This window comes from Triturus cristatus, chromosome 12 (genome assembly GCF_964204655.1).
Source record: "Triturus cristatus chromosome 12, aTriCri1.1, whole genome shotgun sequence".
NCBI lineage: Eukaryota > Metazoa > Chordata > Amphibia > Caudata > Salamandridae > Triturus > Triturus cristatus.
This window is the reverse complement of record NC_140595.1, coordinates 201546253-201572036: the sequence shown is the minus strand read 5'-3', so window position 1 is coordinate 201572036 and position 25784 is coordinate 201546253. Positions and strand designations below refer to the sequence as shown.

Below are 25784 nucleotides of genomic sequence, written 5' to 3'. Positions count from 1 at the left end.
CATAGGGGTAAGGTACGTTCTGTGGAAAATTTTAATCTTGCATTTCAGGAAATTTTGGGAGCACAATTCAATATTATGTTCCACTCTTGTTATCCAAGTCTCTCACCACCTCTCTGGACCAGATCCCTCTGAGACCCTCCAGGTCACCTTTGGTTTCCTCCTGCATTTGTTTGTATAATAACAGCCATCCGTCCATCACCCATTAGCAATATGGGGTGCATAATTTTGTTCGTAGAGCGTTCCATCATCTCTATGCCCCACAACCAGGTCTTATACCAGTTTCAATAATTTCCTGTGTGTCAAGAAATGCCCATTTGAAATATTTTAGGAGGTTGTAAAGTGCGAGAATGGAACTAGCGTCCTATGGGTATACAGGTCACCCGATGTATGCAGTCCTACCTCTTCCTATGTATGTAGGTTTTGGCTTTCCATTACAGTTAACCCAGGAGTATTCTTAGCAGGAGGTTAGATGCATGAAATTGTTTCAGTCATTGTCCTTAGCAACTCTTTAAGCAATTTAGTTCAGCTGCCATCAGATGATTAATTTTTTATTATGGCTCTTGCGGCCCAAAGGTAAGTTGATCAGTTTTCTCTCCCCTGCTTTAACCAGTGCATAAGTTGCTTCCAAATTGTGGGGTCCATTAATCATTTAGCAATCCACTGCAGCTATGCTGCTAAGTAATAATAATGCTCTATGTCGGGCACAACTGCCCACCATGATTCAAGGCGAGGTAGATTTTACCAAGCGCCATAAGTTGCTTGTGCCCCATTTCAATGACACAAACATACTGAGTCTCTGTCTGAACCATTTACCTCAGTCGTATTCAACTTACGGCCCACAGGTCACCGGCGACCTGACAAGACCTTTTATTGCGGTCCACTGACTGTCCCGGGAATCTGTGAACCGTAGCATAGAAATAAAGCTTCTCAAACTTTTTTTTAGGTCGAGCCCGACCCAGCGCTTGCGCTGGTCTGGCGGAGACCTTATGTAAGGAGGGCTTCAAAAAATGCTACCGCCGGCTACAGCGTGCAGTGCATGTGCGCGCGCTTGCACTGCAGGCTGTGGCCGGCGGTAGCATTTTTTCCCCCAGCTTTTTTCTTTGTAAAGAAATAGATGCTTTTTTCTATTTCTTTACTTTTGCTATAATCGCGGCACCGGCGCTTTACTTTTAATGTTAAAAATAAAGTGCTGGAGCCCCGATTATAGCAAAAGTAAATAAATAGATGCTTGTTTCTATTTCTTTACTTTTGCTATAATCGGGCACCGGCGCTTTACTTTTAATGTTAAAAATAAAGCGCCGGTGCCGCGATTATAGCAAAAGTAAAGAAATAGATGCTTGTTTCTATTTCTTTACCTTTGGTATAATCGCGGCACCGGCGCTTTACTTTTTTTTTTTTAACAACACTTTTTATTAATCAAGTAGGCAAGGGCTGCAGGCCCCTGACAAACCAGGGGAAACTGCCACATAGTAAATAGCAACAACACTTGACATTTTGTCTTATAGAGGAACAATGAAGAGCTATTCATACGGCATTGATCAAGAAACCCCCCCCCCCCCTCCCTTCCCAACGCCCAACCCCCGACCGCACCACCGCCAGACACCACCAGAACCATCACCACACAGTTAGTATGCCATACCACGCATGGCATTCAAGGAGGCCCCAAATCTCCATCCTCAGGGGGCGCTTTACTTTTAATGTTAAAAATAAAGCGCCGGTGCCGCGATTATAGCAAAAGTAAAGAAATAAAAACAAACATCTATTTCTTTACAAAGAACAAGCATTGGCATAGCTAATAGATCTCGCTTTTGGGACCTTATAAGTATTTATTTATGCAGCACAATTTCTTTGGTGCAACAACAACTGTTGCATGGCTAAACACTTACAAGGTCCCAAAGGCGAGACCTATTGGCTATGCCAATGCTTGTTTAAATTTCTTGTAAAGAATCCATTGCTACTACTGTCTTTTTACTGTCTGCACTTCCGCTGAAATGTTTCTTCCTTCAAGGTTGGATTGTTTTTGGATCTCATTTATAACTTGTGTTACAATGTACTTAATTACTATATTACTGTACAACTTTGACACATAGTGCGCGAAGGGCATTTGTATCTAAGAACTAGGAGGTGCTCTTTCTAAGGAAAGATTACTTAAACAAGCATTGGCATAGCCAATAGATCTCGCTTTTGGGACCTTATAAGTATTTAGTTATGCAACTGTTGCATGGCCAAACACAAGTCCCAAAGGGAGACCTATTGGCTATGCCAATGCTTGTTTATTTTAAAATCAACCTTTAAACTCTTTTTAAATGTACCATTCTAACAATTGTGTCCTCCACCCTGAAAGGTTAAATAAAACAAATTAGAATAGCGACAGTGTCATGCTGTTTACATCATCATGCAGAGCAGCTATAGAGGCACGTCATCACAATATTCTTTCAGTTTTTGATTATTTTTGCCGGTACTGCACAGCATCAGCAAAGAACATGCAAAGCCAGTAGGTTGAATAGGCGAAACCTATTGGCTTTGCCAATGATTATTCTTTTTAGGTAAGGTAGGACGGTCCTGAGTGGAGATCTACAGGATGGTTCTTTTAAGTTCAGGGTGTCGAGACATTGCTGGGCGAGTGAGACCATGCAGATTCTCTCAAGTATATCAGAGCTTTTGTAGGTAGAGGAGATGCAGGATGGTTTTTTGTTTTTATTTCGGTGGAGTTTACCAGACAGAGCAAGCTGTTTGATTACCAAAGACATGTTGTGGGCTTACCAAGAACATACAGTGACTTTCAGTCCGCCTTTTTCTGCCTGCTTTCTACTGGATGGGTTTCCTTGTTCCAGCCTGTCCATATTGTGTTTGTCCCTCCAATGGAACAAAGCCTCTTTACTAGCTCTTTGATTAACTGTCTTCTATGCTTCCTCCTGATCACTTTTACCGATCTACATTTTACTTATTGTCTCCATGAGAGTGAATGTGTTTTCCATGTCTCCCTCATGTGCTATTCTCCTCCCATGATGCTCTTTTTCTCACGCATGTGCTTCACTTATTTTGTTTCGGTTGAGCCTACCAGTCAGAGCAAGCTGCCCCCTCACTCACACTGCTCTGTCTCACCTGTGTTCTTCCCCCACTGGTTTTGTTTCTTCTCCCCACCCACCATGTTGCATCTCCCCCTGCAATATTTATTTACCCAATAAACCCCTCTCTAACGCACTCGGCCCACTACCTTGTGTACTTTTGTAAGAACATAAGTGCTGTTGTACGTATGCATGCACCTACAAAAATGACACAGCAACCACATTATTTTTTACCCAAAGCAGCATGGCTAAAACATTGTCAAGGCCAGGTTTTAGAGGCGAGACCAACTGACTTTGCTAATGAGGTTTTCTTTTTAGGTTTATTGGATGGGTAGCATGTATGGATCAGTTAATCAGACAAGGTAGGTTGGGAAGTTGCTCAGTGTCATACAGGCTGATTTCTCCATTTAAACATGATGGATTTTGCAAGATGACGATGTGCAGTTTAGTTCCTTTCTGTTTAAAAGTGCCAGGCCATTACTGGGCAGAATGTATTAGTTTTTTTTTTTATCTTTAGGTATGCTGTGGTCGTTTGCTTTGCCTAATTTAGGATGTTGCTTGATGGCGAGTTAAGTGATGGTTTACACACTTTAGATAATTTAAGACATTTCAGCGTAGGGAGATGCATGTTGGGTGTTTTTTAGGTCTCGCCTGAGCCAGCGCATGCGTTGCTCTGGCGAGACATTTAGTAAGTTGGTTTTAAAAGTGCTATCACAGGCTTTTGCTGGCCTCAAGCTTGCGGTTATTCGCGCGGGCAAGCACGCAGCCGCCATCTGGCTTTCCTCCATCACGGGTCATTGAGTGCATCGCTCGCGGGCACCCTTACAGCCCGCGATCACTTTCACGGCCGTGTCACTTTCACGGCTGCACAGCCAATGCTTGTTTTAGGAGTTGTGTCCTACCGAAAGCCTATATACAATGCTCAATAGCTGACATTTTAATTCTTAAGGCTATTTTATGATGATTTAAACATAACCCCAGCAGATTACAATAAAGCTGAATAAGGCTAACACGTTTTCACATTCCTTACATTGTCTGATACCGTTTACAGAAAACAAATGCAAAACGTTTCCAACAGTTCAAGAACTGAAATGCATTCATGTAAAATCTGGCTGATTTAAAAAAAAAAAAATTGCTAAAAATACCATGCTTTCGTGAGTTTCTGGCCATTCCAAGATGGCGATCAAATTAAGCCTCACCTCAATTTGTTGCGGTTGAAACAGAAGAAGGAAGACTTTCCCCTACATTCACTGGAGTCTTCTGCAAGAGCGAAAATGTGCGATCTAGCTTTAAGTGCACTATTATTTGTAAAAGAGACCACAATATCAAACTGGCACACTAGCTGTTTAACCACCAATGTGTTGCTTTTAGAACTAATAACACAGATTAATTCAATATTCTCAATACCAAAATGAAAACAAAAACTGGCAAAAATATTTTCTTTTAATTTTTTTGTTTTAGAAAGTTTATCACTCAGATATTTTAATTTTTTAATACAAACGAGTAGGCAAACTTGCTAGGTTACAATGGCCGACATTTTTGCTTGACCTTTCCTGGCGTTCACGCGGCATTTCGCTTCTACGCTTCCATTGGCAGATGCTCGAGTTCGTCCCCTCCTCTTTGAGGCGATGGCTGTTCAGAGTCAGTTGCTGCTGTTGTGCCTGGTGTGCCTTTCTTGGATGTTAGGGAATGACGCTCAGCAAGGTCAGTGATGCTGCATTGTTAGGGTGGCACATGGTCTTGCCTTTTGAAGGACAAGTCCCTCTTTTATGGAAATAAAGATCACATTGTTTGCTTTATTCTGCTAAGTAGCCAACATACCACCCTTCAAAGAGTTAGCGCTTGGAGTTATAGTATGCTTCGCATATTTTTCGTTAAATATTTTTAAAAAAGTTGATTTCTCTAATCATTTTTCTAGTTTTCTTTTAGCGCGCGAGCACACAACTCCCGCTTGTTAGTTCTATTTTTCTTTCTGCACTCTATTCATCTTAGAAACGCTGGAAGCGGCAGCTCAGCATTGCTTCCTTCCATGTTGTTCACTCAGTGGCTGTCTCTTATGACAGCCACTCCCTCATCAACCCACGTTGTCGCTACTTTGCACTTGCATAAGTGCTTCTACAATTGTAACCCACTGCCTGGTCGGACTCCCCATTCACTCTGGCTACCTATCCATCTTTTCCTTCTTTCCCTGCCTGATTTCACTTGCCATCGGACATCTGGTTTCCACTGCACTTTTCTCTCCCTCGCCGGCATCTCTGCCCATCTCCGCAGGCTTCCATCCCCCTCTCTCTGGCTTCACTCTTGCTCTCCTTCTCTGGAGACCCTCTCACTCTGCTTCTTCTCCTATGGCTTTCCTGCTTCTCATCCTCTCTAGCTGTTCTTTGCCTTATGTCTCTCTTACGATCTCTTTCCCTCCTCGCTTCCTCCTCACTCCCTCAATGACCTTTTCCTTTGTCCTCTTTCTTTTCACCCTCAACTATTTTAGATCTGCCTGTTTCCCTACATCAATAGCCGATTCTATCTCCCTCACTTTCACTGGTCTCTACACCCCTCACTCCCACCCCCCGTCCTTCACTGGCTTCTTTTCCCCTCACTAGATTCTCTCCTTCTTTGCCTTCTCTCCTGGTGCCTGCAATTTCTCCTTTTCTTTAATCTTTTTCTCTCCCTTGTGTATCTCTCCTGAACCACTTAGCTCCTCATCCTCTCACCGCCTCCTCTCTACTTCTCATCCCCGTTCTACCCAGTCTTCCCCTCTACCCTTCACCTGCTGCTTCTCTCTCTCACCCTTTCTCATCCTTTCATCCCTTTCTAACCACATCCTTACTGGCTTCTCTCCTCCTCAGTCTTGCCAGCTTCCCTCCCTTACTCCTCACAATATCTGACTAATCTCAACACCGAGCTCCCTCCTCTCTCTCCTTCTTTTTCGGTGCATTATACACCCTATTTTTCTTTAACTTTTAAATCCTTTTGCTGTTTGGTTTCTATTGCCTCACCTTTTTTCTACATTTACCCCAAATCCATTATCACCGCCGTTAAACATTTGTCCATCAACTGTTACAATTTGTAAAATGAATTTGAAAGTTCAATGTATCTCAGTAATAGCATCACAAAATGAGCGTGTAAGATGTGCCTATCTCTGCTTTTTTGGCCTGTGATTGTGAGCTTTGAATCATCACTGATTTTTCCACCTTGATCCTTCCAAGTAGAAGCTGTAATAAGACGAATGAGATTCTGCACTGAAGAGTGAAAACGTAATAGAAAAAAAATCATCTATCTATGTATCTGTCTATCTATCAGATAGATAGATAATCTATCTATTATATGGAACTTTTGAAATATGCTGGGTCTTGTGATATATCTTTAAAAAAAATGTTTTCGCTAAATTTTGAAGAACATCTGCTGATAAAAAAATACTTTTTTGCCACAAAAGCATTGGACAGCTCTTTCCGATCCCTTGGATTTTTAGCCAATGTGTATGAACATTATTTAGTAAACTGTACTGTTTGTCCCTATTGTTTCAAAATTCTCACCTTTTCCAAAGTTCATCAGCCGTCAGTGAGCCGCGGTTAGCCCTAGCACAGCAATCTTTACTCCCATACTAATCTTTTGGGTCATCTATTCAAAATGACTCTTTTCAAAAGAAAGCGAACACAGTCTGTACTGTACTACCCCATATGTGACTACATTCTGGCGCCAGTTTCAGACAAGGGTGAGAAGGTCATGTTTTGGTTGACTTAATTAGCATGCACCGCTTTATGGATGCTGCCATTTATCGCTCAGCATTTTGGCCACTTTGGGAGTCTGTATGCCTTTAATAATTATTGGCACAACACTGTTAATCGTCTCTATGGGCCTTATCTTACATAGTTTAAGTTTAGCGCAGGTTCCTTTCTTAAATCTGCCCGTAATTCTTTTCCCTCTGCCTGTATACCACACAACGTGGGGTTACAGATATGGTCTTAACATTACATACTCTATTTCACAGGGCTGTATGCCAACGCCATAGCTCTAACATGGTTCTCTAGCTTCTTGCTCCGCAGCTCTGGTTATTACGCCACATCCTTGTGCTTTAGGGAAATTGCTAGTGCCATATTGTGTGCCTATGCTCCCATCTACAGTATGTCATACATTATTAACAAGCATTGGCATAGCCAATAAGTCTCGCCTTTGGGACCTTATAAGTGTTTAGCCATGCAACAGTTGTTGTTGCACCAAGGATATTGTGCTGCGTAACTAAATACTTATAAGGTCCCAAAAGCAAGAACTATTGGCTATGCCAATGCTGGTTTACTTTAGGTATGCTGCCTTTCTAGGTGGAGAATTAACCCGCTTTTGTCCTTTTGTATGTTCAGAAGTAAATGGGCGGCATACAAGTCATCTTCTCCCTTTAGACCTGTTTGGACATTGCTGGAAGGGTATGCACAGGATCTCCCCCCCCCCCCCTCCCCCAAGTACACCAGGTCATTGCTGTGTAGGGATGTACAGTTTTTTCCCTCTTTAGACACTTTGGGGCATCGATATGGGTGTCTTTCTGTTTAGGTATATTGGAATATTGCTGGGTGATGTGCGTGAGATATGTTGGTATTTAAATGGAAGGAGAGATTGTTTTTTTCCCCTTTAGTAGGGAGTGTCACAATGCTACTTTAAGTTGCTGTATCTTCACGTGTAGCAGTACTGCATTCCAGGCCAGATACTGGCTGGGCCAGGAAAAACTTGAGCTGAGGTACCTACCTTACTGAACCACAAGCAATCAAAGCAAGAACCAAAGAAGAACAAGAATTTACAATGCAATGGTCTCGGCATTGTTAAAGTTCGAGCTATTGGCATTGCTCATGACATTATTTTTGTTTATGTTTTTGTTTTTAAAACATTTAACCCCTTCAGCGCGGCGCGGATTTCCGCGCCACGCTGAAGGTTCCGTGCGCGGGCAGGGCCATGACGGAGCGGTTCCGTCATACGCACAGCGCAACCGACGTGCATGACGGAACCGCTCCGTCATGCGCGTCGAAGGGGTTAAAGAAACGGCATTGTTATTTACAATGTCAATAGCTTAATCTCTCTCAAATGCGAGACCTATTGCATTTGCACCCACACACAGAGCCACCCACACAAAGCCACCCACACACAGAGCCACCCACACACAAATAGAGCCACCCACACACAAATAGAGCCACCCACACAGAGCCACCTACACACACACAAAGTTACCCACACACAGACAGAGCCACCCACGCATAGAGCCACCTACAAAAAAAGCCACCCACACAGAGCCACACAGACATGCTGCTGACTTTAAACATTGCATTCTATTTATGTTCTTACTGTCTCTTCTGTAATTGTCTGCTGAGGAGCACTGTCATTCTGTGTACTCAGGTGAGGTAAAATTGTAGTCCTACCGCTATTTTTTAAAAATGTCCCGGTTTTTGGCTTTAAAATGCTGGTCACTCTACCATAGGTAGTCTTTCGATCGCAGTTGGGTATGTATTTTTTGTGTAGTTTTATAGCGCAATCTCGCAACACAAAAGTTTACGATCCTATTTTTAGCCACGGGCAGATTAAATGATTTGTTCTGAATCACAGGATGTGGTCCGTCGGCTGCGCTGCCGCCTCTGGTGCAGGAAACCAGGGTTCGAACCTCGAGGTCGCGTCCACATCCTGTGATTCTGGGCAAATCACTTAATCTCCCCGTGCCTGAATGTGTAATGTAAATACGGTGCTATGTAAAGTGCTCCAATACCTTCGGGTCGAGTTCGCGCTATATAAATATGCAACAACAACAACAAAAATAGCCGACACCAAGACTGAAACACGGTCCTCCGAGCGCAAAGTCGGTCACTCTGGCCGTGAGGCCGCCCTCCTCCACGTAAAGATTGCCATTGGCCACGGAGTTCCAAGGGAAGGGGAGGGTGAGGTAGGCTGTAAGAATGGAATGGGTTGTATATTTAAATTGCATAAACTTAAAAGGCGGAAATGGGGGACAGTCTATCGACATGCGGCGCTAGTTGTTGACCGATTTTGTTTGCGGTAGGCTCTTGATTAATGTAAACAGCTGCTATGCCAGAGACATAAAGAAACACCGGTTTGTTAACATTTTGCTAAAAGCCTTTAAGAGTGGCGAAAAGAACAGTTCTGGCGACTAAGTTTAACAGCACGTCAGGTGTAGTTACCCCGTTCAATGTCACCAGAGGCTGATATTCACCCGTTTCCACACTTGTAAACTCTTCCAACTGTTGTAAGTCCATACAACGTTGTGATTGGGTTATCCACAGCTCCCTGGCTGCAGTTTAATCCTTAGTTCACTCTCAGCTGACTTCCCAGAGCAGTGTGTCCTGGGCCCCAGTACCTTGCAGTACAGCAATGGAGCTCCGCTGGCTGCACTCTCGCGGGCACACCCTACTGCTGCTCGGCCCGCACCAACCCTCATCCACGGGCAGCCTGGCGCTGAGCCCCAGCGCCGTCTTTGCTCCCCTCAAACCTGAAGGGCACCCGGCTCCACCTTGTACAGAGGGTCACCTGGCAGTACGGGAGTTCGGACATGGGGAATATCCTTTGCTTCCCCACTAAAGGGACGGCACTCTCTACCTTCTCCCCGAGTTACCTTAGCGGCTGCCACACTCAGAGTGGTACGGGCGCTGTGCCTCCTGAGCCCCGCCGAGACCCGGCAGCATAGCATGGAGGCCGCCATCTCTGCTGCACTCAGCACAGCGCGCATGGTGGACGGGGATGACGCCATGAACACCACCATCTTTCTCCAAGGTCAAGCAGAAATGCCTCCGAGAAAAGCAGCGTCATTTTCGGATTTGGGGGCGTTTTTCTTTCTCTCCTCTTCCCATTGGCTGGAATGGTTACATTCCATAAGAGAGAAAGAAACTAAAAAACACGTGCCCGAATCGGAAAAAGACGGGGCTTAAATGGACAGACGCCCCTCTCCTCCAATGGCTAGCCTCTGTTTAGGAAGCCAGCCAATGGAGAAGAGGGGCGGGTTCAAGCCCCACTACTAGAAAACGTTAAATCTCGCGAGCGAGACTGCGCAAGCGCAGCCTTCGCTAGCCGAGACCGAAAAAAGAGGGAAACCTTCCCAACCACCCAAAAAATACACCAACGAAGCGGCTCCAAGATTGTGCTAAACAAAACAGCTTCATCGAAGAGCCTTATTACAAAATGTAAGAGATGGCTCAAAATCTCCTTCGTTTACTTCGGGAAATGTTTGAGGCGCCCTTTTCTAAATCAGACACTTAAGGGAGGAGTGATCGTCAGTGTGTTGAACCAAAATGATGTTTACATTTTTTTCACAGTTTTTGGTTATCATGGACATTTTTTTTTAAAGCGAGGAACTAAGAAATGCCTCTTTGTCATGAAAGGAAACAATATGTCAGACCACATTGCATCATAAATTATTCTCGCAAGACTTCCCCCAAGGGCAGGCATGCAATAAATGCTCCATCTAAAACAGAAAAAGGCATAAACTAAAAATAGTGCTTTGCTTCCGTTGTCAACATCACGGTAAACACCGGCATGCTATTCCCTACAGTCAGTATTTGTGGAGTCCAAAACCTATCATACAAATGAAAAACCAAGCTTGCCTCCAAGCACAGCACCTGGAAAAAAGCTTTAGAAACAATCATAGAGAAATTGTTCTTCCTGGCCATGAAGAGTCCAAATGTCAAATAACCCTGAAATAAATCACAGCATTTTGATCCAAGTGAAACCTACTGGCGGGCGAGCTCAGTGGGATAACAGATCACCCTGAATTCTCTCTGATGGGCCTGTCACAAGTTCGAATCCCAGCAGCTCTTCAGAATTATGATCGCTATAAAGCCAGTGCTATTGAAGGGAGTAATAATTATACACATTGCATAGAACATGCTGAAGTGCATATACAGAAACAAGTAAATACTACTATGCAAACATTAGGGTTCTATCAGGTTTATTTTGCCCAGAATGCATGTTAAACTTGCTGAGATTTAACTGAACAGATGATATGATGGCCGCCATAGTTCTGCATGCTGGAAGCTACTATTTGACATCTCTGGCTGTGTACAAGAATTTGTTTCTGCTCTTCTAGAGCATTGCTTCTCATTTCGGTTACTATGCTACGCATCATGAATACACCCGCATGTATTTCAAGTTTGGAATCCTCCATGCCCTCGCCTTGTTGTGCTAAATAGTCGGTCTTCCTGCAAGTGCTATCACTCTAGTGAGAATTACAGGTTGCGTCAGCAGAGCTTGAACTTGGTTTATATCTCAGCTATTAGGTATATACTGGGGTTCACCAGAGTGAATGATTTTCAGGTCGAGGGTGCACTATCTGGTTGTGAAAGTCCTATTGTGGAATTGCAGTGGTGTAGAGCCCACCCACTGCCTACCATTGGTTGGCTTTATGGTCACTCATCAGCTTGCATTTAATTCGTTTCCCTGTATGGGTCGGCCTGCTTACCTCTTCTCGGTCTTCCCTGGTGTCCTTCCACTGCTGCTTACTTTTCGGGAACTAAATTGTCACTTTTAATTCAAGCAGTCCATGAAAGTGCATGTGTTTTCCAGTTGCCTATCATGTGTACTTCTCTTCTCCCCTCTCGGACCGTGGACGCACTCCGAACTGTGCTCCCTCGCCCACGTGCTTCCCCTTATCCCTCCATGTTGCGCTGTCTCTGTGTTCTCAGATCGTGTTGCATTCTTGCTCATGTGCCTCCCCCAAAAGTGCTACTTTTCCCCTTCCTGCCATCTCTCCCCCCCCCCCCCGCCCCCACCTGCTCAATGTTGGACCCCCCTCTCCTCCCAAGTCTTTTATTTATTTATTTTGACAGAGGATCAGGAAGCAAGCTGCTGCCATCCAAGCAGCCTTAAAAGCGCTTTTGCTCTGCTTGTATTTCTTTTTTTAGTTTATTTACCGATCGATGTCAGGTAAATAAAACAAAATTTGGGGGCTGGTGTCAATTTATAAGTGCACGTGTGATACAGCATGCATAAGCCTACAACATGACCAGTTGCTTCATCAGCTTTTTTTCAAGCTTTGTTCCTTGCTTGCTGCACAGCCTCTCTCTCCTCCATCCCACTTAAAAGACATTTTGCGCAAACACATCTTATCTGATGCGGCTTCCACTAAACTAATGTTATTATTGCCCAGACCAAGGATTTAAGCGAGATGAAAAAGGTGGGGGGCACTCTCAAAGGGATGTTGCCACAGAAGCATTAACTAGTAATCGTTTCCAACCGGAGTGGCCTATGTAATGAAGGGTGTGTCTTAAAACATGCAAATGAAATCCCGTGCTTCCCAGATTGTACCGACTGGCCTGTATTTTGGTGCCTCTTTGAGCTTTGTTATAGCATCCAGATAGATCATACACAACAGACATGCAACTGAAACAAGTCAGACCTGTTGACTTTGCCACAGTTTGTTGGCATTATCAGATAAATGAGAAACAACAATTGTATTTGTGTGAATAATATAGAAGTGAAAAAGTTTCAGTTCTAAAAAATACATAGGTTTGTGAATTAACCAGTGGTCTTTGCAGTGCCTCAGTTGCTCCCCTTCCCCCCCCCCCCCCCAACAGCTTTTCTCTGCAGTCTCTCGCTCTTAGAAATATACATACTTTTTCTCCCAACATTTTTCTGAAATCCTCCATCTGCACATTTCACGCCTCATCTCTTTCTTCTTCAGCAGATCTGTTCACCCTCCTTCTGCAAGTACGTTCCTGCAGCTCCTTCGTTTCGCCACCGCCCCACACACAATTCATGCACTCCCCTATAAGTAGTGCATTTCCCTTTACTTTCGCCCTTTCATTAGTTCCACAGCCTTGAGCCTCCTTCACACACTTTTCCCATAAATCGCAATAACAGCTGACACATTTGACTATTGCTCTGTGCCACGGCTTGGATGAGCATGTATTCTGAACACTTTTATGACCGACTGACAGGCACAGTGAGAAGCTTGCACTGACTTCAGACTCAGCTCCAGAGCTCTCAACAGTGGCCAGTTATAAACACCCACCCACAGCCCAAACTATCCCAGACACCAAGAGTTGACGCAGTACATAGTAAGCACAATGCAAGAGTAATAGGCTATATGCAAATAAAAACTACAAAAACAACATCGAGGAAAAAGCAAATATTCCAGGGGATGCAAGATCAAGTAAAACTTGGGAAATTTAATTAGAAACCACCAAACTACTACTCTGACTTCGGATCACACTGCTGCAGGAAACCTCTGCCTTACTGTATGTCTATGTACTCATAGACAATGCGCTCCTCAGCACAGATGAAGAGGACCCCTGCCTCCGGATATTGTTGGACATCTCAGATGCCTTGGACAAAGTTAGCCATTCCACTCTAATACGCACCCTGGAGTCTTGAACAAGATTCACAAGCAATGTCCTTCGCTGGTTCTCTTCCTACCTTTGCAACCGACGATTTCTTGTTCACATGGGCACTTACAGGCCACTAAACATCCCATTACCGGTGGAGTCCCCCAGGGTTCCATACCATCTCCTGACACCTACCTTTACATGGAACCGCTCGGTGCTCTACCCACAGATAACAGCATCAAGATTCACCAGTGAGCTGAAGAAACAACTCTACTTGAAAGTTTACTTTGCTTCAGACATCCAATGCCTCGAATGATGCTTGCACTTCATTCAAACATGGATAGCCAGTGACCATCTGAAGCTCAACCCCACTAAGACAGAATTCCTGCTATTAGCCAAGAACAACAAACAAGATGCAGTACAAACATGGCTCAATGACCGGAACCTTGCCAGCTTTAAAACCCAACTTTTACCAAATGTCAATTAATTTTGAATCACCCTGGACGCCAACCTCCAGCTCAAGGAACACACTGATAAAAAAAAGACAAAGATGGCCTGGTAACAGTTCTCTCTTCTACACAAAGAGAAACAGTTTCTTCCAGAAAGTGACTTCATAACTGCTGTGTTAAGCCCTGGTAATCTTGCATCTGGATGATGGTAACACCCAACTCTATGGGGTCCCAGACTCCACGCTGACAACCCACAGGGTCATCCTACACATTGCAGCACATCAATCTCAAAATGAAATATGATCACTTCAACCGCACCCTGATGGAGCACCATTTGCTCCCCTTGCTGGCCTGCACATCTACAAAACCAGCTGCGTCATTTAGAAAGCCATCACTAAGAGCACCCCTGCTTATCCTGCAGGCAGGAGCAGCAGCTCTGAAGATTCTCGGAACACCCGCCGCCAGGACGACAGCAGACTGCAGACTAGGAGGTGGAAAAAAGAAGACAGCAGGACTTTTTTTTATCTATCATCCCTGGATCTGCAACAACATTCCCATATAAATGAGAACCTCCCTAAACTGCTTGAATTTAGGAAAGAGTTGAAGACTCTCCTCTTTAAAGAACACTACATCACAATCAGTGCTTAATTTGAGCCGGTGGTTTTCAGTGCTCAGCACCGGCACTTCATCATGAACACCGGGGCTTTTCAAGTGCACCAGTCAGGGACACTTCTTAAGTGATTTGCCCATAATCGCAATATGTTGAGCCAACAACGAGACTCCAACCTGGTTCCGCTGCTCCGAAATAGGCAGCTCTGGCCGTTTCGTGGCATCCTCTCGCCACTTTTATGGCTAGTATGTTGGTTCTGTTTGAGGTCGGCGCAAGCAGGAGAAATGGGCTGGTGCAAGCTGCCTCCTGGCATGTTTTTTTTTTCCAAATTAAAAACTGATCACAATTCATTCACAGTCCCCACTCCAGGTTCCTCTCATATAACTCACTGCCATTATGCTGGCCTTTAGCTGTGTACATCGCTCTGCAGTCTTTTTTGGCTTAGTTTGTAGTGTAAAACCTAAGTATGCATACACCACTCACTGACATGCATTACGTTAATTACTTTTACAGTTATTGTTGTGAAATCGATCAGTTTTATAACAGTAAAGTTATTGACGTCTTGATAGGGACCCATTTCAAATTCAGTTTTCAATTTCTGCCGGGTCTTATACAAGAGGACCCGCTCCACTTAAAACCCTTCAAATCAGAAAGTATGCACAGTAACTAGAGTGGACTTGGACACTAGCTCTACTATTTCTGTCGGGACTGGAAATAAACAGGAAAAGGGGAAATAAATAGACGGTTCCTTATTTGAATAGAATTCTATCTTCATAGCCCCCTCTGCCAATCAACAATAGTCGGACAACATTTTTTCCGCGTACCCCACTTGACATGAGATGAGGACCAGTGGTTATGTTTTGGCTGCGAAAACCAGCAAACCAGGGTTAAAATCCCTGTTTTCCACTATAACTAGTGATGCTGAAAGAAGTACATATTTTCCCCGTGCCCCAGTTTCCATGTCTGCCAAAATCAGACGCACTTAAAAATCGCCGGAAACTCTTCCTTAAAAAAAAAATCCTTTGAGACATTTATTTAGGAATTAGGGTTTTATATAGTGGTAAACATATGTATGACTTGGAAGTAGCTTTAAGATGAATATTGCACATTTAGACGTGGGGTCGCTCCTGCAGAGGGATAACTAGCAGGCGCTTAGACACAAAGTGATGAGCAGGCCTGAAATAGCCGTTGCTGTGTCCCCTAACTCCTGCTCTGTGCGTCATCATTACCACCTTGAGGCTGAGACAACAAAAAGCTCCCTGCCACAAGTTCTTGAATCCAGGTGTCACACGCGCCACTCTCTGAATCACCTCAGGCCTCAATACCCGCTGACGCACTCATCCTCTCACAAGGACTGAGGTAAAACACTCACTCGGTCTCACCTAGATTCAAATACGATAGGGAAATGATACACCCTCCTGTGCAGCAGGCGCATTAACCCGCCGAGGTGCGGCAGCGGATGAAATTCCATCGCACGGGAGTAGATAAGGGCGCGCAGACTGGGAGCCCGTGCAGATGGGGATTAAGTCATTAAGCGTGTTTGGCAGTTTTAGTTGCCGCTGATTACATTAAAGCTGCACCCCGCCTTTCCGTCGCCCTCACTAATGCTCCCGCCAGAGGTCTCCTGTGACAGAGGCTGGCCCTCGTCTGTCGGCCCTCGGCGGTAGCGCCTCTAATTGATGGCTTGGGGGCAAGGAGAGTGGCATCCTGTGAGACTCCAACAGAAGTGCCCTCGGGGGAGAGTGGTAAAGTGTGTTAAATAAGGCTGGCGGGCACAGGATACAGTGCGCTCATGTGCTGGCTTCTGTACAGCTGCTGTCAGCACCAGGGCGGGTTTGGCAGAGGGGTGGCATCTACAAGTTAAAATAAAAAATGTTTTGAATGAGAACAGGGACAGAAGACTGCCTGGGTTACTTGTGTAGTATATTAAGAGTTTGTTTTGTGCACGGGATGCATATAAAAGAGGGTGTGATGGGGAGTTCGTGCAGTGAACTGTCTGCAGAGGAAGAGTGCCGGGGCTTCTTTGGAAAGAGGAGGGGTGCAAGTGTGCCAGAGGCTGCAACAGGGAGCGAGGATGGAAGTCTGCCAGGGGATGCTTTTTCTGGGAGGAGGAGGCGGGGGCTGTCAGTGGCTGCTTCCAGGAGAGATGGAGAAAGTCAGCCTGGCTATCTTGGGGAGGTTTCCGCCAGAGCTTTGTAAATGAAGTTTGTTTTTCTTGGGGCTGCCCTGGGGACAGAGGGGCATGTCTGCGGTGGAATACTAGAGAGAAAGGAGGGGGATTCCCTTCGGATGAGGGGACGGAACGGGGCAGGAGATGCCTTATTAAGTGTGTGGCGGGGGGGGGGGGGGGGGTGTCTGCCGTGGGCTGCCTAGAGAGAGGAGTATGGTAGCAGTCTTCCAGGGTTGCTTTAGACTGAAAAAAAAGGCAGCCTATTTTTTTTTCGTTTTCTAACGAGTCTGCCAACCGAAGGTACAGTATTGTCTACTCAGTCATAATTTTAATTCCCTCCGGGGATGGTAACGGGTGTAACTGCAGCCCCGAGTCACGCAGATGCGGCGCAACGCGCACCAAAGAAACCCCCGAGGATAATCCATCTCAAAGGCTCATATATACATCGGAGAGATTATCATAGGTAAAGTATAAGCAATAGCACGTCAGACACACAACACTTCTACCCTTTACAAAACAAAGGGAGCAAAAGGCACATTCCTGAATGATAATACATGGCAGCATCCCTCGCCGCCCGTTCTCCCGAGCGTGAATCATAACCGGACTCGAGCATAGTGGGTATTAATGGATACAGTGCGGGCGGGTTCCCAAAGCAGAGATCGCGCAGCCCCATATAAAGGGGCTGCCCACCCCTCCCAGGTGCTGCTGTCAAGAGGTCCGATGCATCAAAGCACTCGCTGCAGCTGCACCCCGCCCCCAGCGATCCTCGCCTCTCACTCAGAATGGACCCCTGCATGTGCATTTGGTTCTTTGTGTAGGTATGTATAACCCCTCCTCATCATTGCATTCCGATGTGGCTCTGGACCCAACCGCCGCTAGGCTCTGCAGAGCCCATCCAGTCAGACTGCACCACTTCTATGCTACAGCATGCACGCTCACCTCAGACTGGCCTCCTGCACAGAACGCGGCACTGCCCACCCTCTTCTCCCAGGCTCCCTGCCTGCTCTGCCACAGCTGCTCCTCATCCTTCCAACCCCCTCCTTCTCCATCACAGCGCCCTGCCACTGGCAGGCACAGACAGCGGACTGACGTGCTCGAGCTGCTGGCTACCCGCGAAGGAAACGGCCATCTTGAACTAGTCTTTTCCATATTCATACAGTCCGACACAATATTAATCACGGTATCAATTATACATGAAATTTCATACAAATTAAGAGTCTACTCAAAGACTATACTTCTCTCCGTTTTAGCTATGTCGTTCTTTTATTTGTTTTGTTTGCTTATAATATTAAGGCCACAGAGTTAAATATTGCATACGGATTCTCAAATGTTACATTCAGGAGATGTTAATAGTTATGGGTTGCCCTAGTGTATTCTATTTAACAAACAAAGCATGCACAACCCACAAAATGCTTTAAGCTAGTCACCTCATTGTCGTGCCTCTGTGTTCTGTGCGCAGAACCAAGGTTAACAAAGGGTGCGCGTGAGATGCTTGCTGCTGTTTGTTGGCAGCGGGTGCTGCTGAGGACAACTCACTCACAGATAAGAGGCTCACGCATTGCATTAGAGATAACCAAAGCTGCGCAGGACCTGAGCACGTGCCAAGGGAGAACTTGGTACAAATACAAGTTAACTTTTTAACACAAGTGAAAAAATAAAGTGTGTTCAATACTGTTTTCATTATGTCACTAGTTTAATAAGTATGTTCTATTGAGGTATGGCAATACTAACGATTAAGGCGACAGTCTCCTGATTTAGACAGCAACAGATTGCTTTGTTTAGAGTGTCTCTCTTGTGTAGAACTTCGTCCAAGCCAATTCAAGTTAATAGGGGAATGGATAAAAATGTACTCTGGGATCACATGAAGGGGCGGAAGCAGAAAGGGGTAGGACTGTAAGTGTTACGAGGAGCACAGTAACTAGTACATGTTCCGTCTTCCCCAGCTTGGCATCATGCAAAATTAACACGCCACACACACAGCTTGTAGCCAACGTCTTTATTCCTCAGCATACGAACTAAGCATGATCTCTTAACTGCTCATAATCAGTCAGATCGCGCGATATGAAGTAATTGAGATGCACGCTGAGTGGACATCGAGATAGTGTGCCATGTGAGTTTGTAATAACGGAACCCTTGTGGCTCCTGATGGACTCTGTAGAACTATGGCTTAAGCATTAGAGCGTAGTGAGGTGAATGCAGGTTCAGAATGTTGAGTTCGCAGCTACACGCAGAAGAATAAAGAAGTGTTATACTAAGTTATGTGTGTGGCGTAGTCATTGGCGAGTAGCCCGGCTGAGGAGGACACTATAGCAGGCGACGAGATAGGGGATAAGTAACCCGAAGATCAACAGTGCTCTCCCTAAGGATTTGCCATGGTTCAGCAATTTGCATGTGTGTGCCACTTGTGTCTCCGTCGAAATGTGTGGAATTGACACTTGACGTATGTGGAGTCAAAGCACAGCTGCAGTTCCGTGTAAAGCATTTGAAGTAAATGAAAGATTCCCTGAAAATCTACACATCGGTGGCCGAGAACCTTCTGGAAAGGCAGCACAAAGAGGTACTGTGCTCAGGGCCTGCTCCAGGGCCATGCGACAGGTGCCACTGCACCAGCTGATTACTTTAGAAGGCATTGTGTTTTTAAGTATATTTTGACTTTAAAAGCACCTGCTGATGCGTTCCATGCCTTGGGGTGTTCAACAACTGCTGCTTGACCCAGAAGCAGATCCATAGTCACATGATGAGGCACAGGCTGGTACACGCTGAGTCTCAGCTCCCGAACCCCCGTCACAGCTCCTCTCACTCCTGCAGCTTCCCTGTAGGTACCCGCGAAAGAGCAAGTGTGGCGGCTATAGTCGGCTGCCGCAGAGAGCGAGCCCCAGGCGAACCACAGAGGTAGCCCGTTTAGACCCGGGTGCAGCTTGTGAGGTGCCTGGTGAGCCCCAATCGCCTCCATCACTGCCACCACGAGATCCTGACCTCCGCTACGGGAGGACTTTGGGGAAGCCTGAGTCTACAGCAGCATGGAGGTAGGAGCAGCAGGAGAGGGGTCGCAGGGACCGGTCCTGCACGTCTACAGTGCTTGTGGTGCTTGAGGGTAGTACGCCACTGAGCCCTTCAAACCCATACACCAGGGGAGAGCGTTGTGCAAGGAGGTGCTAGGTGCTACAGGTGCCACACACATCTACTTTCCCTCTGTGAACTATGTGCTTAAGCAACACTCTGCCCTGCTCCAGCTTCCTGGCCTTCTGGTCTATTCTGCTCTCCCCCATCGCCCTACCTCCCCAAACTCTGGGGTCTCCCTAAGACCTAAGTCTTACTATCACGGGAGGCCTTTCCTGGCAAGCCACCCAGACAAAACCAGGCGAAAACCAGTCTGCAACCAGCATAGCAGCAGCACAGCAGTAGCAAAAGAACAGCTGTGCAACAGTAACATAACACAATATATCTGCAGCAGACCACAACCAACAACTAGCAGTAACTGGTAGCAACCAGTAGCCAGTCATTGGTCCCAGCAGTTATTCAAGTCATATGAGCCGCTACAGTCTTACTGTCCAGATTGCGAGCAGAAACGTGGGGAATTTTACTTTAAGACGCAGTTAGGACAAGGGCACACACCACGGAATCCATGGACATCAAGCATCGGAGGATCCAGAACGACATAGACACTGACCAAGAGTCACCTCTAGATTGACTGGCGGTCTCCAGTCTCCCAGTGTCCTGGCTCCTCAGGTAACTCCCAGAGGCAATATGGTAGAAGAGTCCCTGCCTGCCTCCAGAATCTTGATTACAGACTTTTTCCAATGGTCGAAATATCCAGCATCGGCTGCAGACATAGAGGCTGATACCCTAGACCCCTCAGAAGCTGTCACCTCTGCACTAATTCAGTCTACATCTGACATCATAGTAGATGGTACAATGAACTCGCTGAGCACCATGCAAACTTGTCTGATGGTGCAAAAACACAGCCCGGAGCAGACGGCTCTGCCGACGATGCCCTCAGCCTTGCCGACTCGACATGAGGAGATTCTATCAGCCACGGCTCTTATTGCAGCCATACCCATATCAGGCGAAGCCAAACCTTGTGTCCCTCTAGTCTCACAAGACCCATACCCCTTTTGGGGTATGCGAACCCACTTCACTCAGGTTCGGATCTGGGAGCTCAAGAACACTGTGTATACCCAGTCAAGACAGCTCAACTATTCCAGCCAGCCCTGAACCCAGACAACCCGTATATGATTCATAATGGACGGGCAGTTGAGGTCGGAGTACTTTTACCATCTGGACCTGCCTGTGGCAGGCTTGAAAGAGGGTCAGAAGAAACACTGTGCCTCAACTCGCTCTGTGGTCCATAATTCAACCTTTTCTTCATTTTCACTCAAACATTTTTTATCCACATAAAGCCTCTTTAAGGAATCATCGCCTGAAATATGGCCCGAAAGCCGAGACCAGTGCATCCTGAGTTCCAACGCTCTTTCTTGAAAGCCAGGCTCCTCAGACCAGAACCATAATCAGTCCATTAACAAATATTCCACTCTAACCACACACGCAATAAACATATGGCCCTCCCTGCAATTCACACCATGGCCGCAGCTCTGGACAAATTAGACGCTCAAGTAGACACCCTTGGCTCTCAAGCGAACCTCATCAGGGGCACTGACAGCAAACTGGACACCTTGAGCAGTTTGATCAAGCGTGCTTAAACTGCAGTAGAACTGGTTGATTCCCCCTCATAAGTTCATGGGGTACCTGCCCATGCTCCCCGATTCTAAACAAGCTGGCCATCCTACCACAAGCTATGAAAACCATACTGCAGGATCCTACATCACTGTTCCTCTTCCAATTTTCCAGCAAGAAAGCACGCTATACAGTCACCCTCCAGGGAAATAGACAAGAGCGCAAGGGACCCCAAAATGCCTCTTCACAAACCCAGGGCCAAACATTAGAACAAGCTCCATTCAGCAACTTGGAACAGCTGCCTGCTCTTCTGCTCAGGCGACATCTACACATATGCATCATCAGCCTACCGGTCCCTCCCCAGAGTCCAGTGCCACACTGCTGGCAAGACTAAGCATACACTGCCGCAAAGGAAACAAAGAAACAACATTCATAAAGCACCCTCCACAATAAAGCAGGAGCTGATTTACCCTACTTTTACCAAGACCAAACATATTTCCCTTTGGACTCAACGGTGCCGCCCCGAGAATTTCGGCTAAATCATCCACCTGCAGGCCAGCCTGCCCAGAAGCAGTAGCAAGCGCCTGCACCATCTGGCCCACAAAGTGGGGCAACAGACAGTTCCAGGGACAAGACCCCTCAAGATTCCCCAAGTGCACCAGCACTCACCATTTGTACGGGTAATTCAATGAGTTGGCCAAAAGTAGGCCTTAGGAAAAAACAATGACAGCGAAACAGATATCCACTTAAGTCTGCTCTCCGAACCATCCAACAGAGCACCTCATAGCGACAAACACAATGATATTAACCTACTGCACGACTCTCTGACTAAATTTTTGAAAGCAGAGGGTTTTATCAACAGATTGTCAGCCCCCCACGCACCCCCCTCCACCCCCGGGGCTAAATCAGCCTGACTTTCCTCCTGAATACCAATTAAGGGGGCCCCACAACATCTTAAACAGGGGAAATGTTCTTCTTCTGCTCCAATTGATCCCAGATCTACAGAACATAAGATCAGATGAAATCCTGGCTAACGAATTCTTAGCACCAAGAAGAAAGCATGAACCAGAATCCACTAAGGCCTTATTCCTTTCTTCCAGTGGGTTGAAACGATCCTGGCAAACTCTACAGTCAGTCAGTCAGTCAAAGTACTTTATTCGGTTCATATCAAAAACCATAAAAGTATAATACATTAAACAACGAAATCAAGACCACTAAAAATAAAACAATAATACAGATTATAAAAAGCAGGAGACTTGGTCCGAATTCATAGTATCCCGCTATGTACTCTATGACCAATTGATTTTTTTCCTCAGTCTCAATGCTATTGATAAAAAATTTGCTATGTTAAAAATCTCCCAAGAATTTTGCAAAAGCTGAAGATACAAAAGAGCAGGTTTGACTTGTCTAAAACCTCTATCTTTAATAAGAGGAATAATGAACTTTTTATGAATGGGGCAAAGATGTTTACAAAAGAAGATAAAGTGCACTGTGTCTTTAATAGAGAAGCCGTCACAGGAGCAAATCTCCAAATCCGTTCCCCTCGTCCACCCTGGACGATCAGTAAGCAAAAGGTGGAATTTGTTTAATCTAAACTTGGTTAACAAAAATCTATGATTCATATTGTTAACAATTCTCAGGTAGGGTTCTAAACCATTGGAAGTAATTAACAACTGGTGAGCCCTTACTGTTGGTTTACTTAATTCCTTTTCTTCTCTTGCTAGGTATGCCGACTATTTATGTGTTTCTTTCACCCATTTCACATCCCCCTTTAATAAATTGTGTGGGTGATCGAATAATTCTGGGCGACCCATTTTTATGGTTAATTTTTTGACATAGTGACATAGTTCAACCAGTGGATAGTGTTGCCCTGATCAAGAGCTAAACAATCCCTGCGAATTTCATGATTCAACTCTAATTCAGGGTTTAACCATATTGAAATCCATTTTAATAATGGGGCTAAGGCTATGTGGTCTGCAAGTTATTCCACCCCGCACTCCTGATGAACAATGTATCCAGGAGTTGACTGGGGAAGTGATAAGATAGATTTCAAAAACTTATCCTCAGCTACCTGCAACGCTTTTACACTTTTCAATCCCCACAGGTCAGCTCCGTACATAGCTATTGAAATACATTTAGCATCATATGTTCTCAACACAGCCTCTAAAGGCTTCGCCCCTAACTTACGGGCGAAGCCCAAAACAGCCAGGATAGACCTGGCAAAAGCATTACGTTTAGCGACTAGTTGGGGCAACCAGGAGGATTTATCGTCAAAAATCACCCCCAGATATGGAAATCTTGAAACCCTGGATAGAACATTCCCTTCACAGTGAATGGTCTTAAGTCTTTTGGGTTTACTGCCCACAATCATAACATGAGATTTCGTAAAGTTCACACTTAAATCCAGCGCTTTCATAAAATTAGCAAATACATTTAAAAGACATTGCAGCCCCACAGCTGTGCGTGCTATTAAAGCGGCATCATCCGCATATAATAATGCCGGAATAGAAAACTTGCCAGCCCTTGGAATGTCTTTGCACGCCTCCGTGAGAGCCGCACCCAAGTCATTAATATAAAGAGTAAAAAGCATGGGGGCTAAAATACACCCCTGCCTGACCCCATTAATGATCCTAATGTTGCCCGTGCAGTTGCCTAACCGATCATATCTAACTGTGGATGTTAGGTCCCTATGTAAGTCAGCAAGAAAATACACAATATTTTTATCTATACCCAACTTAAGGAGCAATCCCCAAAGTTTGGATCTATTCACTCGGTCGAAGGCCGAGGAAAGGTCCATAAAAGCTAGATATAGCGTGCCCCTTTTGGCGATGGTGTATTTTCCAATTAATAGGTGGAGGTTAAGACTTTGATCTATAGTCCCTCGACCCTTCCTAAACCCGTATTGCAGGCAAGAAAGGGTATCTGTGTCCTCCAACCAAACACTAATTTTACCTAGTACCACTCGCCCCAGCACCTTCACCGCAGAATCAATAAGAGAAATAGGGCGATAACAACTGGGATCCCCTCTATTACCTTTCTTAAAGATGGGTATAATAACTGATTCAGACCAGGTGTCCGGAATCCCTGCAGTACATACTCTGTTAAAAACGTTGGTTAAAACTGTAGACCAGGTCTTGAGATCTGATTTAAAAAGATCAGCTGGGACGCCATCGGGGCCCGGAGCCTTATTACTCATCAACTTACCGATAGCGTCAGCCACCTCACTCTCCGTGACCGTTAAAGTATAAGGGTCAAAAGTGGGGGTAAACATATTCACCTCCTCAACATTTTCCCCTTCATAGACTGACTTAAAGTGAGAGCATCACAACTGTCCCTGAATACCACAATCTAATTGATTATTACAATTATCATGAAAAAAGGGTTTGTTTACAACAGCCCAGAATTTGGCACTATTCCTGAGCACATCCACGGAGGTTAATTCTTCCCAGGCGTCCTCCCGTATCTTCCTTCTTGTTTCCAGGACTTTATTATAATTTTTCCTTAAAGAGGCCACCAAGGCCCGATTCACTGGCTTACAATTCAGGGCAGCCTTCAACTTTTTATTAGCTGTTGAGCAGTTATGATCAAACCGCCCCTTTTCAGCAGGATCTTTAGCTATCCCTGTACATCTAAGGTCTGCTAATACCTGGGTACACATTTTTGAATAAGCCTCAAGAACCTCCTCATCATCTGCTTCCAAATTCAAACATGTGTCCAGTGCAGATCCTACCTTCCTTCTTAAATTGGTATGAAAGTCTCCCGGTATGACTCTGCTCCATCTAATTCTACGGGCCTGATCTGTAGGACAAATATCAAATTTGTCCTTTCTATTTTTATTTTTAGCTACCTCAGGCTTTATGATCAGGTCCGAAACACTGAGGATCACTGGGTTATGGTCGCTAAATTGTGACCAAACCGGTGAATATCCATGAATTCTATCTCCCTGTGCTAGACTAATAAAAATACAGTCAATAACTGAGTGACTACCATTCCCCTTAAAGGTAGGTATCTCCTCATCCCCCATTGAAGGGAGGATCAGACCGTTATCCGCCAGAATAGTTTCAAGGAGATCTCCCTGTACAGAGTGTTCAGAATGAGTGTACCCTTGCTCTGCCGGACCTAACACGTCTAATGACAGACAATTATCTGGACAACCATGGATGTTGAAATCCCCCATAATTATAATAAAACATTCATTTTTATTGGCCTCCTTATAATCTACCAAAAAAAGATTTAACATGGACAGGTGATCAGTCGGGGTGACTATCATAAGAATGATAAAAATTGATAATTAAAACGTCTCCCACTCCACTCAGGGAAATTTGTACAGCTAAACAATTTTGTGAGCCCGTATCTAATTGGATATGGGTACCGGGGATAGTAGCTGAAATTAAAGTAACCAAGTCACCCTTCGCCCTCCCCATATTTGATTGAACCGCCGGGGTAAAATAGCTGGAGAAACCGTCCAGTGTCAAAATGTTCCCTATATCCCAGGTTTCTTGTAAACCTATA

The 25784-nt window shown here is 45.2% G+C and overlaps 1 protein-coding gene across 1 annotated transcript in view; it reads right to left on the bottom strand.

The window, feature by feature from the left end:
• ST3GAL2 (ST3 beta-galactoside alpha-2,3-sialyltransferase 2) overlaps positions 1 to 17646 on the bottom strand; it is a 261865-nt gene extending 244219 nt beyond the window's left edge. The window contains exon 1 of the mRNA XM_085639368.1: positions 17538 to 17646. The gene's annotated coding sequence lies outside the window, so the exon portion shown is untranslated. The remainder of the gene's footprint in view (positions 1 to 17537) is intronic.
• Positions 17647 to 25784: the final 8138 nt, after the last annotated feature.